Here is a 17,134-nt window from a genome sequence, read left to right as displayed (position 1 = left end):
ATAGAACTCTGATTATTGGACATTCCTTAATTTTGAACTGTTATACTTCGCTGTTTCGGTTGCTAATGAACCACACATTCACACCCCTCTTAAGAATATAGCCTTTCCTCTGTCCACATTACCACAAAGGAGGTATATCTCTTGTGCCTGTTTTTCAGGGAACACCTTGCATCTCTGAAAAAATGTCAGCTTTTCATTTCTGAAAAGCTTTATTGCTGCAATGAACCAGAAGAGATGGTGCTGGAGGTTCCACGACCTCCAACGATCTGTAAAACAACCACTGGACGAAGCAAGCAAACAAAAGAATCATCCACAGCACCTTGTGTCACTTTTGAACCAAATTTGAAGACAATCTGTCCAGTGGTTTGGGCTGTTCACGTGTTCCATGTATGCTCAATTTCCCTATGGGAAAGGCAAGTAAAAACGCCATTTTTCCCTACCATAGAATATTTAGTCCATTTGGATGAACTTCAAACTTGGAAGTTTTGGGGGTCATGGGCCGTTAAACCCTTTGGAAAATGTCATACAGCTGTGTCAAATTAATGCTAAAATGTTAGCAATAGAATGTTCACAAAGTCAATGGTTCATTCATCTTAACTACAGAGTGCTATGTACGTACACGTACACCCCATCAGTGGTCAGTGGTAAATTTTTACAGGGAAGGGTCGTAAACATTTCCAAAAATGTTATGAGCAACTGAACGTAGCGAGATAGCCCACACCAAGCCAGGGCTTTTCACATAATGGGCTTAAATGCTACCATTGTACAGCACTTTTGTTCTACGGATTGGGCAGAACATCAAACAATTTATAATAAATGATGTAGGGTAATATGGAAAAATCCAATAGATGCCAAGTCACCAGATGTTCAGAGAAACACTTCATAAAACTTTCAAGATGCCTTCGGCCACAATACATGACAGGACTGCCACTGTAAAGCCCTATCTGTAATGCCAGTGCCCAAAATAATATAGGCCCTCTTTGCTTCTGCAAAACATGTTCAGGATGTTGGTGCCCCAATATAGGTCTATAGTGGCACTTTGAAAAAAATGATGGTGGGGCCATAAACAAATAAATCCGTCTTGCCCCCCCCACGGACTTAAAGACACGAACACAAAGAAATAACTCCAAAGTAGTCCCATGTCATAAGAGTATAGCCAATGCAGGACTGTTTATCCTTGGTATTCTGGGAGCTGTAGTTTTCTTTTTCCTTTGGGCATTTAGGTCTATACACCCAAGGAAGCAAAGAGAGACTCGGGTCTGCATGGGCTCTGCCCGCCTTGCATGCGTCTGACAGTGATAGGTACCCCCAACATCTTTAAGTAGGCAGGTAAAGGGGCTTCAGCAGCTCTAACGACCCAGTTTTTTTCTTTTTATTATGAGAATCCTAGCCATGCATTTATAAAAAAAGAAAAAACAAAACCACAAGTTCACAATTTCCAGGAATAGAATCATAACTAGGTGGGGTACTCGTGCCGGACATAGGGCAACTTGAGAGCTCTACAACGCACATGGGGGGCGGGGGCGTTGTATCCTCGGGGAGAATCCCTTACTGTGTACTGGGTGAAAATTTCAAGAAACAAAATGGGATTTGAAGATGTCCTTGTTCCACAATTGATTTAATTCCAGCAGCTGCTCGGATTAGTGTGGAAGCCGGAACACCACAGGCGACTTTCACAGGGCTGCCAGGCGACTCGCGTGCCACTGTGGATCCATGTTCCACTCCTAGTATTTCCTTTTACAAGTAATTCATATCACTAGCACCAATCCAAAATAAAACTACAACTCCCAGAATGCCTTAATTTCTTAAATAAAAGCCCAGGATTGGGGAAAATAAGTGTCCCAGAGAGTTGGAGTCATCTGGCCGTCCTATCGCTGGATGACCCTTAGACGAATTATATGGTATTTATAACGGGCCTATACACAAGTGCATGCACCTTACACCAGAGTGGGCTTTTGCCTTCACTTGTAGCATTAATGTTGCATTGCGAGTCCACATTGTATGCAGAGATTACGCATAGCTCGAAATTAAGAAAAAGGTGACCTGAGTTTTGTTTCATTTAGCGAGCTAGTGCGTTCTGGGAAATGTCACATTGGTTAGTTCCAACTAAGCAAATTGGACTTAGCACATTACACTAACGATTTTTAAAAGGAAAGCCCACTGCTGTAAAGCCAGTGCTCTAATGTTTCCTATGGCCATGCGTGAGAAGACAGTCAAGTCCAGTTTTTGCTTCGAATTCTGGGACTTGTAGTTTTTCTTTCCCATTTGAAATGTAGGATAACTACAAGTACTAGAATTCAAAGGAGAAAACAAAACAGAACCAGGTGGCCTTCTCGCGCATGGCCAGGGGAAACATGAGAGCTCTGGAAAAGGCGGGGTCTAGATGACAAGGATGTATCGCGTTGCCCCAGTTATGACCTGTTTGCAAACACACATCCCTCAAGTTGCTTCACAGAATGGGTGAATTCCAGTGCTGTTTTTTTCTGTAACTTGTGGTCTTGCCTTTTTTGTGGGGAAAGGGCAAGGGTACAAGTGCTACAATGCAACGAATAAAACAAGAATTGGATGCACTTTTCAAACCTGAAATGGGACTGCTTGGGTGCTCAGCACACACAAGACCTTTCTCCAGAAGGTCTTAATCTGCACGAGCAGTTTGTATGGGGAAAGGTACGCATTACCTACTAAACCCTGCGTAATACAACACTTCTATTTAACAAGGCTCGATAATAACAATGTGCAAATCATGGCACTTTTGACACTGTTCACCTGCCTTTACATCACGTAAATTGCGCCAGAAAATAAATTTCAAAAATACGAGATCACGCCTTGGTTAAGAACGATTGAGGCCTTTGTTTTAAACTAGACCTAAAATCAAAACACTGAATAACAACGCTTTGGAATCGAAGCTTGAGAGAAATATGACAAGTGCCTTAAGTGGGATTAGAAATTGAGGGGGCTCTCGTTAGGAGGAGTGGCCTAAGTACAGTGGCCTTAGGCCACGCCCCCTATCGAGAGCTCCGTCCCCCGCTCGCCCCAGGGGTGGGGGCTGCTAAAAGAAGCAGAGCTCGGGCGCAATGTTATTATTACCTTTGATACACCCAGACACTCCTTTTAAACAAAAGAATGGGACTGGGTGCACCGAAGGTGTGACACCAGTGTGCCCCAGCTCACACCTAGCAGGCAACATTTTCATTCAAGGAGCCACGCGGTGCAATGCTTTACCACGGGCTCCTTGAATGAAAGTGCTGATGGCTCTGTACTCTGAAACAGGAGGAGGGCTGGACTGCCCAGCTCTCCTTTTATTTCCGAGTAAATAGCCATCAGCCAGCGTGACGAGCCCGGGGGCTTCATGCTGGGTGATGGCTATTTACACAGAAACAAAACGAGGGCTGGCATGCCAGCCCTTCTCCTATTTCCGAGTACAGAGCCATCAGGCAGCCCTCACTGCACGGTTGCACCTGCTGCTTGTAGGTGTCCGCACTTCGGGTTACAAAAAAAATGCCTTTTCTTTTCTTCTAATCTGAAGTGCTGACACCTGCAGTCAGCTCGTGTAACCGTGAAGCCGCTACTCAGGCTGCCTCAGGTGTTAGTATGGCTGGGGCTAGTCGGGGGAGGGCCTGGCAGGACCCCGGCTCAGGAGCCTTTTCTGGAGACTGCCGGGGCCCGGCCCACTTAAAGAACTGAATATGACCCTTTGGGATGTGCTGCTTTATGGTGTCATCTGTGACCCCCACCAGTCACCGCTAGTTTTAGCCAGCGCTGCACAGGGGGAACCCCGCAGCACCAAGGTGGGGGCCAGTAACCTGTGCCCCATGGCAGACAGGATAGGGCGAGGGGGCAAGAACACCTCGCTGTGCGAAACCCCCTCTCCTTTCGCGCCTTTCTTGGTCAGGAAGACTCCTGGAGCCAGGCTGGAGGAAGGGCAAGGTGGAAGCAACACCTTGGCCTCCTCACCAAAGAGGCGCTAAGCACCTAGTGCAGGTCAGGGCAGGCAGGAAACGGGTAGGGAACAACAAAAGAAGCACCTCAGGGTGCAACATGCTGTAGGCGCCTGGCGGCCGGGGGGGGGGGGGCTGGACAACACACCCCCACACAGGCAGAACAAAGCCCATGGGCCAGCCCCTGGGACAATATAAGGAGCTGCATTTGCAGCAAGAAATCAGAATCCAGTTTGGGACCCTTCACGGGGACCCAAACAACGAGTACCTTGCGACGCATAGGTCTGAGGGCGGGTTCTGGGTGGATGGATGCCGCAGCAAAGCTCCTGGCGGAGATGGTGCACGAGGCATCCTTGAAAGATGTAATAGGGTCAATGGGGCCTAACGGCAGGAACTTCTCCTGGAGCACCCCAGATGGCTCCCTGCACTCTAGGATAGACTTTGTCTTCACCTCCCAAACAGTGAGGGGGGGACAGAGTACTATGATACCTGTCCACTTCTCTGACCATCGAGCTATCCACTTCCAGGGTGAACTGACGGGCAAGTTCCTAGCAGGACCGGGAGCCTGGAAGTTGAACAGCTCCCTGCTGAGAGAAGAGAGACTGGAAGCCGACCTAAGGGAGATGTACAGGTCATGGCAGGAAATGAAAGATGGCTTCCAGTCGACAGGGGAGTGGTGGGAATGGGTCAAGGGAAAGGTCCAAGATTTTTTTAAGAATGCGGGGAGGAGGAAAGCTCAGGGGAGGAAGAGGGAGTGTAAAAAACTGCAGCGAGAGCTGCAGGAGCTGCACGACCTCCAACTCAAGGGATGGGACGTAAGGGTTCCCCTGGAGGAAGTCAAGAAAGGGCTGAGCCAGCACTTTCGGGATGAGTCCAGGGGCATCATCTTCCGGTCCAAAGTGGAGAACCTGGAAAAGGGGGAGAAATGCAACTCCTTCTTCTTCAGGAAATTCTACGCTACGCACACCCCTCTGGTTGAACTGCGCGACAAGGAGGGAAAACTCTGTAACTCAAGGGATGGCATAATGAAGGTGGCGACCGACTTTTATGGGGACCTCTATGCGGAGAAGAGGTCAGTGGGACACCAGGCAGAAAAGTTTCTGTCGGGTATCCCAAGAACGATCTCCCCAGCAGCGCAAGCCGCACTGAATGCTCCCCTCACACTGCAGGAGCTGCACCTTGCGACCAAATCTTTCAAGACAGGCAAAACACCGGGAAGTGACGGTCTCCCAGCCGAATTTTACGTCACTATGTGGGACATTGTAGGACCAGACCTACTCGAGGTGTACAAAGAGATGGTCGCAGGTGGTAGCATGCCTCAGTCTATGAGAGAAAGTATCATCACGCTCTTGTACAAACGGAAGGGAGAGAAGTGTGACCTCAAGAACTGGAGGCCCATCTCTCTCCTAAACGTGGACTACAAGATTCTGGCAAAGACAATGGCGACTAGACTCAGGGGTGCTATCGGTGAGATTGTCCACCCCGACCAGACCTGTGGGGTCCCTGGACGTAGGGTCGCTGACAGCCTCGCCCTGATCAGGGACACAATCCAGTATGTCACGGACCGCAAGGTTCGGGCAGCGCTGGTGTGCCTTGACCAGCAGAAGGCCTTCGACCGCGTCTCCCATGAATTCATGGACAGGGTACTCAGAGGGTTTGGGCTGGGGGAATTCTTCTGCAGTTATGTTAGAGTAATGTATAAAGACATATTCAGTTCAGTCATGGTGAATGGTTGGAAAACAGACCCCTTTCCAGTAAAGTCTGGGGTTAGGCAGGGCTGTCCTCTCTCGCCCCCTCTGTTTGTTTGCATTATAGAGCTCTTGGCGGAGTACATCCGGAATAACCCAGACATCAGAGGCATCCCGGCACCAGGAGACGCGAGAAGAGAGGTGAAGTGTTCTCTCTACATGGATGATGTCAGCCTCTTCTGTGCAGACAGTCAATCGGTGTCAGAGCTTCTGAGGACCTGCGAAGACTTTGGCCAGGCATCGGGCGCAAAGATAAATGCAGCAAAATCCCAAACCATGCTGTTTGGACACTGGGATAGCAACCAGGAGCCCCTTCCCTTCCCAATCGAGAAGGATTTCATCAAGATCCTTGGGGTCTGGTATGGGAAGGAGGGGGCAGCGCTGAAAAGCTGGAAGGAACGCCTGGCCAAGGTCAAACAGAAACTGGGTCTCTGGAGTCTCCGCAAACTGAGCATGGAAGGGAAGGCTCTGGTGCTGAGAAATGATGCGCTGCCTGTCCTGCAGTATGTGGCCCAAGCGTGGCCCCTCCAAGCCAGAGAAGCGCGGGCCATCAACGCCATGGTCTTCCACTTTGTCTGGGGCTCAAAGATGGACAGAGTTAAGAGATCATCCATGTACAAGGAACCGCGCAAAGGAGGGAAAGGAATCCCGGACCTCCCTACAAGACTGCGGGCCTGCTTTGCCTGCACCTGCGTCAGGATTTCCCTGGGCAACGCCAACAAGACCCACTCAGCCTACCTCCTTTTCCGCTTCTTCCTCACACCAACATGGAGGAGGCTAGGCTGGGACAAGTGGGAAAACAGGGCCCCGTACAACTGGACGCTCCCTTGGTACTACAGGGAGATGGAAAAGTTCATCGCAGATTTTGGCCTTCAGGGGGTGGTGCCTGCATTGTGGAACCCAAGGACAATCCACAACCTGATCCGGTCCCAAGACACCACAGATCCCATTGAGGACCTGCCAGCGGCCACAGTTACCCAGGTGTGGGAAAATGTGGCATCAAACAAACTCCTGAATATTCACAAGGACATCGCCTGGCTGACGGTGAGGGGGGCACTATCTGTGCGAGCATTCATGAACAGACGGGGCCTCTGCCCACACAGGAGCTGCCCAAGGGGGTGCCCGGCAGAGGAAACAGCGTACCACCTCTTCTGGGCATGCCCCTTTGCAAGGAAACTGCGCAGGGCCCTGAACACTGAGTTGAGTGCTCACATCCCGCCCCAAGACATTATACACCAGTCTGTGCTGTATGGACTCTTTGCACAGACCCACACAGTAGAGGCAATCCAGAACTGCTGGAGGATCCTCTGCTGCCTGAAGGACATTCTCCTCTACGCAAGGAAACGCCTGGTCCTCAATGATGAGCTGCTGACAACCGAAGCCTGCCGCAGGATGGTCCACGGCCTGCTAAGAGACTACGAAATCAAGGACAGCCTGGAAGATGGGGGCCCTGAGTAAAACCCCCAGCCCAGGCAATCATCCAAAAATAAAATAAAGACAAAGAGAACTCTTTGCCTACTCAGGCAAAACACGAACACTTTGTAAACCACAGACTCTGAACAGAAAATATATATGTACCCACCCAAATGCCCAAAGTAAAATTGAAACAACCCCTTCTGCTTTGAGGGGGGAATGTAATTGCCACAAAAGTCTTCTTATTGAATTGAATTTATTACCCTTGTATCATCTTTAAGCACTTAATAAAGATATTTTTACAAAAAAAAAAAAAAACGAGTACCTTGCTTACGCAGAGTACTTTTTCGTTTTCCCCAGAACCCTCCCACCCAAGAAAAAGCAAGAGAAGAAGAAGGAAGACAGGGCTCAGCACGGAGCCCACCCTGTCGTGGGACAAGGAAGGCGGCACGGGCCAGAGGGCGCAACCCCAGGACCCTGTGCCCAAAAGTACACATTATGTTATGGTTATTACGATGATTTTGTTTAGTATCATATGATGATGTGCAATAACAACCCACTGCCTTTTTATTCCCAATACTCACACAATATTTTGTGTGGTACATGGGAAGTTATTCTGGTTGTCATCTGTCTAACACCAGTTATTCCCCCAACAAAAGTATACTTAGTAAGACATGTGGAGGAACATGCGTATATGCAAAAATCTCAACTACAGGTCCCAGAATGCAAAGTGTCATAGGTTAAAGAGTCCACATGGAGCACCTTGGCACCACTGTACTGTTAGAAAGCCCTTGTGGTGATTTAAATCCAGTTCTCAATAAATCCAGTTTTGGAAAAAATGTTTTGAACATCAGGTAAAATAGACCTACTGCAAAACACAAGTGGAAATTGTATAGATTTCTTTTAAAAATAACTGCAGCCAATATACAACCATAACCAGTTATTCGTAGAAGTTCAGTACAGAATATGCCACAATACCCACATACCAAAATTGGGGTGCAGTGGGGGGGAGGGGCATTTATTTGTAAATAATTAACTGGGCTTTCCAACATGTCGTCCTACCCCAATTCCATAATAACCACCAGATGAGGGCTCTTAAAATGCCCCATGTCAGCTGACAGCAGAACACCCATGTCCCCTCCCTACTTTTTTCCTTTGGATTTTGCTGCATGTCGTTTTGGACTCGATAGTGTTGGACTACAAGTAACAGAATTCATGGGGTTGGGGGATTGTCATTTCAGAATCCGCTGCGAGCATTCTTTTCAGCTCGCGTTGACCCATGTCAGACGCCAGTAACCCACCCATGGCTCATTTACACAATTCATTCACCCTGCTATTTGTTTAGCTTTTCACAACATAAAAGCAACACCACGAGCCCAGGAGTTCAAATGATATCAATAACATGTCCCCCTGACACCAGACATGACAAAGCTTCAAGGCTGTGTACCTGTCTGAAAAAAAACACCCTGTCGGCCGGGTATAAGACTTAAAGCATCTACTTCAAATAAATGAACCAGGCAATGCGTCTTAAAGTTCACGAGAAAAACTGCAAGGAAGAGGTGCCGACTGTACCTGCAGCGGTTCCAGCGGAGCAGGTCGCCGTGAGATGGCCGAGGTGGGGCACTCTTTGCCCGCTGCCTTCAGGGGAATGACTGGGACACGGGAGCAGTAATCAGTCACCTATTCCTCCTGCCTGTCCCTGCTGGTGGGTGGGGGACAGGGGGGGGGCGGCGCGCTGCTGCTCCTGGCCAGCCGCATGTGTGTCCACTGCACACAAAACACACCTCTTGCAAAACAGCGGGCGCTCCGTCCCTCCACAACACAATAGCACAACGAAGCGGGGAAGGAGGAACACAGTGGGAAAAACAACAGGTTTCAGGGCGGAGTTTGGTTCCTGGTAGTGAGAGCCTCACCTCGGCTTTGTTTCCCTCTAGGCTGCCGCACGCACTACTCGCCCTCGCGCCTCTGTGTTAGAAACGGGACCCGAGGGCTTTGGCTATCAAGTGATGTTTTCACCGCGGACTGACTCCCTTCTCTTCTGAAATACACACACAAACAGTAAAGCCGGTTTAATTGCAAACCGGCAAGTAGACATTTGACAATGTTTTCCAAGAATTATGAACTGCTCAGCACTTCCTGATTTAGGAGTTTAGGTTTACCTTTCCAGAGAATGTTCCCACCCGCTTTAAATTGCATATTTCATTTGCTTTCGTGTATATTACAACATTACCACATTCTAAAATATTCAATACGCGTTTCCACTTGCATTTTCTATTTTTATATTGGTTTTTTTTAAATTAAAAAAGAACATATAGAGCTTTGCCAGATTTCCCCAGTTTTGAAGTGGCCACCTTCTAAATATCTGCCTTGTATATAAGGCATATCAAGAACAAAGAACAGAACGTCCAAATGTCTAGTATTTTATTATGCAGGCTGCAAGATACCGCAATGGGTTAATGCACCTGTTCTACAAATCTGAATGCAACCTGCCGGCCATGTATTTAAAGACTAGAGTGGGCAAGTCGTCACATGTTTGTTTGTTTGTTTATTTATTTGTATAGCGCTCCTGACCCAGGGGTATATGGGCACTTAAACATCAAGTTACAGGCAAAGGTAAGGAACATTTGTACAATTGTGAAGCATACGTATAGTTGACAAGAAAGCAGTTCGTGCAGAGACAGTAACAGGCAGACATAGTAAAGGATACATTTATACATTGGGTATGCATACATACATAGTTGGTAATTTATTTATTGAGTGACCAGGTGATGACCTTAGTTCTGAAAGGTTGGAAGGTGGGGGTGGATTTGATATCCAGTGGAATGGTGTTCCACAGTTGTGAGGCTAGAGCTGGGAAGCTGGATCCACCGGCTCTTTTAAGGGAATATTTGGGCACTGTCAGTTGTAGTGTATTAGAGGATCTAGTGGTTCTAGTATTCTGTCTTAATGTGAATTTGTTGGTTAGATAGGGCAGGGCTAGGTGGTTAAGAGCTTTATAAGTGAGACAGATGGTTTTTAGGTCTATTTTTTGTTGGATAGAGAGCCATTTACATGAGATTCTTGTAGCCGAGATATGTTCTCTTCTGGGAATATTTAGGGCGGCGCGGAGTGCATTGTTTTGTAGAACTTGCAATTTATTGATTACCGTTTTTTTGGCACCTACGTAAAGGCTATTACAGTAATCCAGTTTGGATTGTATGAGTGCTCTGGCTAAAGTGAGGAAGTTGTTGGGAGAGATCAGCGGTTTGCAGGCCCTAATTAGTTTGCCAGTGTAGGCAGTGGTTGAGGCGGTCATATTAATTTGTTTGGCGAGGTTGGTATTCGTGTCTAGGCAGAAACCAAGGGTTTTTACGCTTTTGGCGATGGGAATGGTGTTACCGTCAATGGTGAAGCTGATGTAGTTAGGACTGAATTTCCGGATGATGTTAGGTGAGCCGACAAGGAGCAGTTCGGTCTTGTCATCGTTCAGGCTGAGGCCATGTGTGGCCATCCATGCCTGAATGATGGAGAAGACTTCATTGGGTGTCACCTGCGCAATTAGTGTAGGTGACACCCAGATGGTCCAGCTTGTCGAATAGGGGCTTTGTAAATATATTATACAAAGTGGGTGAGACGCAAGATCATTGTGGGACACCGCAAGTAATGGGGATAGGGTCGGCCGCTGCTAGGGGTGAGAAGACCCGCATGGTCCTGTTGTCCAGGAAGGATTGGATCCATGTGACCGCAGAGTGGGAGAAGTGTGCTGCCGATGACAAGTGGTTGCACAGGAGTTTGTGGTCAACCAGGTCAAAGGCAGCAGAAAGGTCGAGGAGAAGGAGGATGGCAGCCTTACCTTTATCTTTGAGGTCGTCTATCTGGCACTTGAGATCAACAAGGGCCATTTCTGTCCCATGTTGAGGACGAAAGCCAGATTGGCGAGTTCCTAGTAATTGGTTTGTCTCAAGGTAATCCTGAATTTGTAGATAGGCCACTCTGTCGAGAATTTTTAGTAAGAATGGGACAGTGGTAATGGGTCTATAATTCGTGGGTATATCTGGGTCAAGAGTTTGTTTTTTTAGCAGTGGTAGGACCCAGGATTGTTTCAGATTACTAGGGACCGAGTTATTGGAGAATGACAGGTTTATTAATTTGGTGATGAAGGGGGAGAGATCCCTGGCTGCATGCTTTATGATCTGTGCAGGGGAAATGTCCCCTTTACAGTTCGAAGGTTTCAAAGATGCTATAATTTTTTGTACTTCAGGTATGGATACCTTTTTGAACGTAAAGCCTGAGCTAGTGGCGGTGGGTGGAGGAAGGGTGGAGCTGCAAGTAGGACCATGAATGAGTTGTTGTCGTTTGTTGTCAATTTTAGTTTGGAGCCCTGAAATTTTGTTAGCAAGGGCATTCTGGATCCCTGTGCACCAAGGTTTATCCTTTGTGCAGGTATCTGTGGGAGGAGTGGGGTTTTCTAATTCCTTTAGGATGTTAAAGAGCTCCTTTGTGCTAGAGCTTGCCTGAGAGATCCTGGAATTAAGAGATTCTTTCTTGGCGCGTGTAATCTCATTTTTGTAGAAAGTGGAGATATTGGTGCGATTAGTTCTGTTATCTACTGAAGGCACTGGTTTCCATAGTGATTCAAGTTTACTTTTTTGTTGACGGAGAAGTTTGAGCTCTGGGGTGTACCATGTATTCAGGTGCGCTTTTGGTTTCCCTTTGCGCATTTTTAGTGGGGCAATAGTGTCTATGGCTGTAGCCATGGAATCATTTTAGACATTGACCAGTAGGTTCAAGTCAGTTGTGTGCATTCAGAATGGGGGTCACCAAGGGTATTAAGGCTTCTGCTGTGATGTTACTCTTTTTCCTGGTTGGGCAGGCCGGTGCAATAACAGGCCTTTTATGCACTAAATTGCTAATATTAATGTCGAATGGGAGGAAGTGGTGATCAGTCCAGATCAGCTGTACGGGGTCCTTCAGGGTAATGTTGCAGTTAAGGGTAGTTATCCAGTCAAGGATTCTGCCCTTCGAGTGGGTGGATTTGGAGCAGAGTTGTAGGAGGCCATGCTTCTCTAATGCCATGGCCAAGCAATGGCTGGTGTGTCGAGAGGGTCATTAAACCCAAGACTGAAGTCTCCAAGTATAATCATTTGTACTGAGGGTTTGGAACTTTCGGCAACTAGTGAGGTAATGTCTTCCTCAAATGAGCCTGATGGGCCCGAGGGTCTGTAAATTAGATAATCGTGATAGTGCTCTTAGGGGAAGTTTGTAATTTGACCGTGAGATGCTCACATGATTTGAGTGGAGGAGAGGAGGCTAGTCTAATGTCGAGCGAAGACTTAAAGATGATAGCTACACCACCTCCTTGAGCGTTAGGTCTGTCTACTCTGAGGATGGTGTAGTTATCAGGGATAGCTAGGGTAAGAGATGGTCCCGCAGCATCATGCAACCAGGTTTTGGTCACAGCGAGGAAGTCCAGGTTGTTAGTTAGGATAATGTCGGCGACTTCTATGGAATGGACGACTAATGATCTGACATTTAGAAGAGCTCCTTTTGGTGTAAGAGGGGTGGAATTGATGGGTGTTACAGTGTGATTGTTAGTCTTGTCCGGTAGTTTAGCTGGGTGTTTGCTAGTTCTGTCGTGGGTTCTGGCACCAAGTCTATTGTTACGATCGGTAGGGATGGAGGTAGTGGTTTGAGAGATAGTTAGGTCAGTAGTTATGGAGGGGCTGTAGTCAGGGGTAGGGCAGGATGCTCTTGTGTAGGTAGGGTTCTGCTTAGGGGTGTCTGAGTTCTTATTGGCTAGGACATCAGAAAGGTGTGCGTGGCCATAGGTAGGATAGGCAGATTGTGAGACTGGGAGGAAGGCTGGTGTGGTAGGCAAGAATGGTGTGGGGCAGATGATAGGGTAATGTCTTGGGCAGGCATGTCTGGCTAGACCATTTTTATGGGCTATGTAGCTATTACCAATATATATACCAATATATATACCAAGATAAATTTCTTTGCATGACACAAAAGGGGAACATGATCGCGGTAAGGCAAAGTAGCATAATAAGGACGCTAGGGACGGGGCACCGTGCAGAGGATTGGCGAATAGGGGGCATCAGTGACATAGGGTAGTGCCAGATAGCAGCAGAGTCAGTGGGTTAGGCTGGTATCAGGTTGTGGCTAAGAGTCAGGCAAGCAAGGGTACTGGTGAGTAAGGCACGGGTATATATAATGGGTTCACCATACCCACAGAAGGTCTACGATGTCTGGGCTATGCACAGAATAGGCTAGGCATGGTGTCTGAGCTAGGTGCATAGGCAAAGTACAGTGTGTTGGCTGGGCACATATCCATAAGGCACAATACAGTTCAAATGTGGGCTGGAAGCGACCATAAGGCACAACATAGATCAGGTGTTGTCTGGATGCGAGCAGGAGGCGCAGCACCGTTTAAATGTAGTTTGGAGGCAACCATAAGGTACAACACAGTTTAAATGAAGTCTGGAAGCGACCATAAGGCGCAACACAATTCGAATGTGGTCTGGAATCGACCATAAGGCACAACACAGTTCACATGCACTGAGGTCACACATTAACTGGTGTACAACAGGCACCTAAGTATGAAAATCACAATGGGGGCACACATGTACTGAGGCCGTGCAATGAATAGAGTACATCAGGGCACCTAAATTCGAAATCACAGTACGGGGCACACATGCACAAAGGACACGCATTAAATGGAGTACATCAGGGCACAAGGTCCGAGGTCATGCATAGAGACAAAGAGGTGGCACAGTAATCACAGAATGAGGCAGTGTGCACTAAGGTGACATAGTTAAATAGCGAGCATTGAGTATCACATAAGTTTAGAAAGAGCATACAATAGGGCGCAATGTCGTTGCTCAAACCCTTAATGCAGAAGGGTGCATTAGTAAGTAGTACCAATACATGCCGTACCTAGATTTGACTATCAGCACTTTCAAGAAGATGCAATGCCTAGCACAATCGGTATAATGCATTACCTAGATTTGAGTATCAGGTAGGATGGCAAGGGCTAGTGGTGTGGGCATAGTGGGAACCACGATCTGCAAGCCTTTATCTGGGGGAGGCATGGTTAAGATGGGTTTTGCACAAACGAACAGCAGTTGAGTCAAGAAAGGTTAGCGCCTGGGAGCTGCTCTCTGAGTGTTAGGCCTTGGAATTACTGCAGCCTTTGTTTCATTTAACGTGACTCTGCTTTTATCAAACCTGTCATCGTGTAAAAACATGATCGCTAAATATGCACACATATCTATCACCATAAGATAAATTATATGCATTAAACATTTGATTACAAATATACATTTTATAAAAGATCATTCTGAATAGAGAACCATTTTTCACAAAAGCATTAGACACGCTCATAATTCCTATGTGCTTCTCATGTACAAAATGTTCAAACTCCTGTGCATGTAATACATATATACATTTCAAAGTCTCAACAAGGGAATAATTGTGGCAGAATCTACAATATTGTAAGGTCCTTGGAATATTAGAATGAAATCCAGTATTGTGTGGGTGACAAGAAGATTACATCTGAACTTCACCTGCATTCTATTCACAGTCTTCTCCAGAAAACACTTAATCTATTTTTGTGTCACAGCATATTGCAGCAGGTTTTATAGTACCAACTCTTTATTTTATGGACCTATAGCTGTGCACCTCAGACCTAGTACAGCGCAATGAGTTCAGGTTATACACTATCTTGTCCCTCGTAGCATGAACAATGAAAACCAATATGCGTCACAATAATACACACACTCATGCAATCTATATACTGTCTGGCATTTTACAATCAAGATGTGGCCTAAAATGAATGAAATGAGAAATGCCTCACTGGCGATAACAAGAGAAATAAAATGTACCAACTTTGGCGCTTATTTTGGATTTCTGCCTCATGCTTGCTATCACATGAAAAAGCAGCATTGCAAAATGACGATGCACGGCCAAAAGTTGGAAAAGAAATGTTGAAATAATGTATTTTCAATGCCAGAATTCATAATAACAATGTACAGTGACATAGTTTCTTTCAACCATTGTGCAACCAACAGAAATGTAATTCCGTAAATGCCCAGCTTGAATATGGGTTTTGCAGTACGCAATCCTTCTTGGCAAAGCATACCCACATTTTATGTGAAATCCCAAGTTGGAAACATTAAGCACAGGATGTGTGCATTTGAAATGCAGCTTTGAGCAGAAAGAAAAAAACAGTAAGGTTTAAAGTATTCAGAAAATCACCATGCTACATATAAAAGGTAGGCCCAGATGTAAAGTACTTATTTTGCAGCTAATACCGAAGACCATATAATCAAGTTATACTCAGATTTCTTCATGTGTCTTTTTAAGGTGAATAGCATATGTAAAGATGATGTCATTACAGCAAAAGGTGTATTCCAGTCAATGTGAGAATATATAATGTGTTCCTTCATTCTTCCTTGTTAGTAATTTATTCAAACTATATTGTTTGGAACTCAAGAATAGGAAAGGAAATGCCTTACCTTCCTTTTGCTCTCGCTTTATAGGAAGTGCTCAACCCGCGATACAGAAGGGCGGGACTAATTCACAGGCCAATCAGGCTTAGTCAGCTCTTGTGACAGCTCTTCTGCAAAACTCCAACAAACAGTCCAATACAGGAGCAGTGGAGCAGATCCAGGTAACGTCTGTAGAGGAAAAGCTGTACTTACACGAGTACTTCCGCGAGTTAACTTTTTAAAAGATGACATACAAAACAATGCAAAATGTTTAAAAATAATTGAGTTATATAGCATATCAATATAAGCAAAATGCATTCAAGCATAATAAGCATCATCATTTAAATCACTGCAGCCACAATCATTTCAGCAAGTTGTCTGCAATCAACTGTATTGTAGCCTCTAAATGCATATACACAGTCCCTGCAGACTCTTTCTTTGACAGTGATAATATAAAACTATGCATAAAGAGGTCTGGTAGTCCCTCTACCTGCACAAACACAGCCCATTGACCTGTTCTTCGGTGGATGGCCCTGGGAGACTTTAGCTCACTGTGGTTTTCATAGAGGAGAAATTTCCATAGGCATATCAGTCTATGTCCCACCCGAAGGTAGTCCAGCAACGAAATGTTAGGCAAATCGCCTCTGAACAAGCATGCCAACAGCAACCCCTGACATGTTTTTCAGCCTAGTCCGGCCACATCAGTGAGGTGGAGCTGAAACTCTCTGAGCACAGTGAGCAAGGGGTCCACATCTGGATTACCCTGGTATTTTGGGGTGAGAACCCAAATTACCCAAAAATGTGTATAAAGAGGTTTGGGAGTACCTCTACTGGCACAAAAACGGCCCATTGACATGTCCTTGGGTGGATGGCCCCCGGGAGAGTCTCAACTATGGTTTTGTTTTGGACACTGTGACACTGACAGATCCTTCATTTTAAGTTTAGGTAGGGAACATCTCTAATACAGGGATAGTGAGGCATTTTCCCCACCCCCTTTTTTTGTCAATAAAAGTCTTTAGCCTAAACCAATTCTAAATTGGGTCCAACTGACATTCCTGACTCTTCACAGAGGCCAGAGATAATAGAGATGATAGAAAGCGAGGACACAGATATTTGCAAGCAAGATGGCTCGCTAGATGAGGACCTCCAAAAATTGTATATAACCGCCACAAAAGCTGAGGAACAATAGAATCTTGTGAATCTTTCTGCCCACCTCTTCTTTTACCATCAAATGGTGAAAAATAGATTGGTAGAAAGCTCACATGAGTTACACTGTGTGACACAAAATACACAAGAGGCTTCTGCAAAATGTGCATTAGTGCAAGAAGCCCAAGAGCACTTAGAGGCCAAACTCACAAGCATTAATGATATTCATAATCCATGCCTACCAACATATGAGGAATTAAAGGCCAAATTAACTAACTAACCAAGGCATTTATACTAAATGCTTACCAGACGCCAATGCAAATATAAAAATCAAAATGAAACAGTGTCAAGGTATACATGCCAAACTTGGAATGAAAGAGAATGCCTCAAGACCTTTGTCTTTTTCTCGTCCTTCTTT

General features: G+C 46.1%; 1 protein-coding gene across 4 annotated transcripts in view; it reads right to left on the bottom strand.

The window, feature by feature from the left end:
- The window catches only part of TMPRSS2 (transmembrane serine protease 2), a 499,201-nt gene extending 490,100 nt beyond the window's left edge, over positions 1-9,101 (bottom strand). For 2 of the 4 annotated variants that reach the window (XM_069636038.1, XM_069636040.1), the window contains exon 1: positions 8,672-8,976. The gene's annotated coding sequence lies outside the window, so the exon portion shown is untranslated. Of the gene's footprint in view, positions 1-8,671; positions 8,981-9,012 lie in introns of those variants that run through there. The other 2 variants (XM_069636039.1, XM_069636041.1) reach the window with 2 other exon arrangements.
- Between the last annotated feature and the right edge of the window lie 8,033 nt (positions 9,102-17,134).

The sequence above is a fragment of the Ambystoma mexicanum genome, chromosome 7p (genome assembly GCF_040938575.1).
Source record: "Ambystoma mexicanum isolate Mex_15411 chromosome 7p, UKY_AmexF1_1, whole genome shotgun sequence".
Lineage (NCBI taxonomy): Eukaryota > Metazoa > Chordata > Amphibia > Caudata > Ambystomatidae > Ambystoma > Ambystoma mexicanum.
The sequence above is the reverse complement of the archived record's forward strand: the minus strand, read 5'-3'. Positions and strand labels throughout refer to the sequence as shown.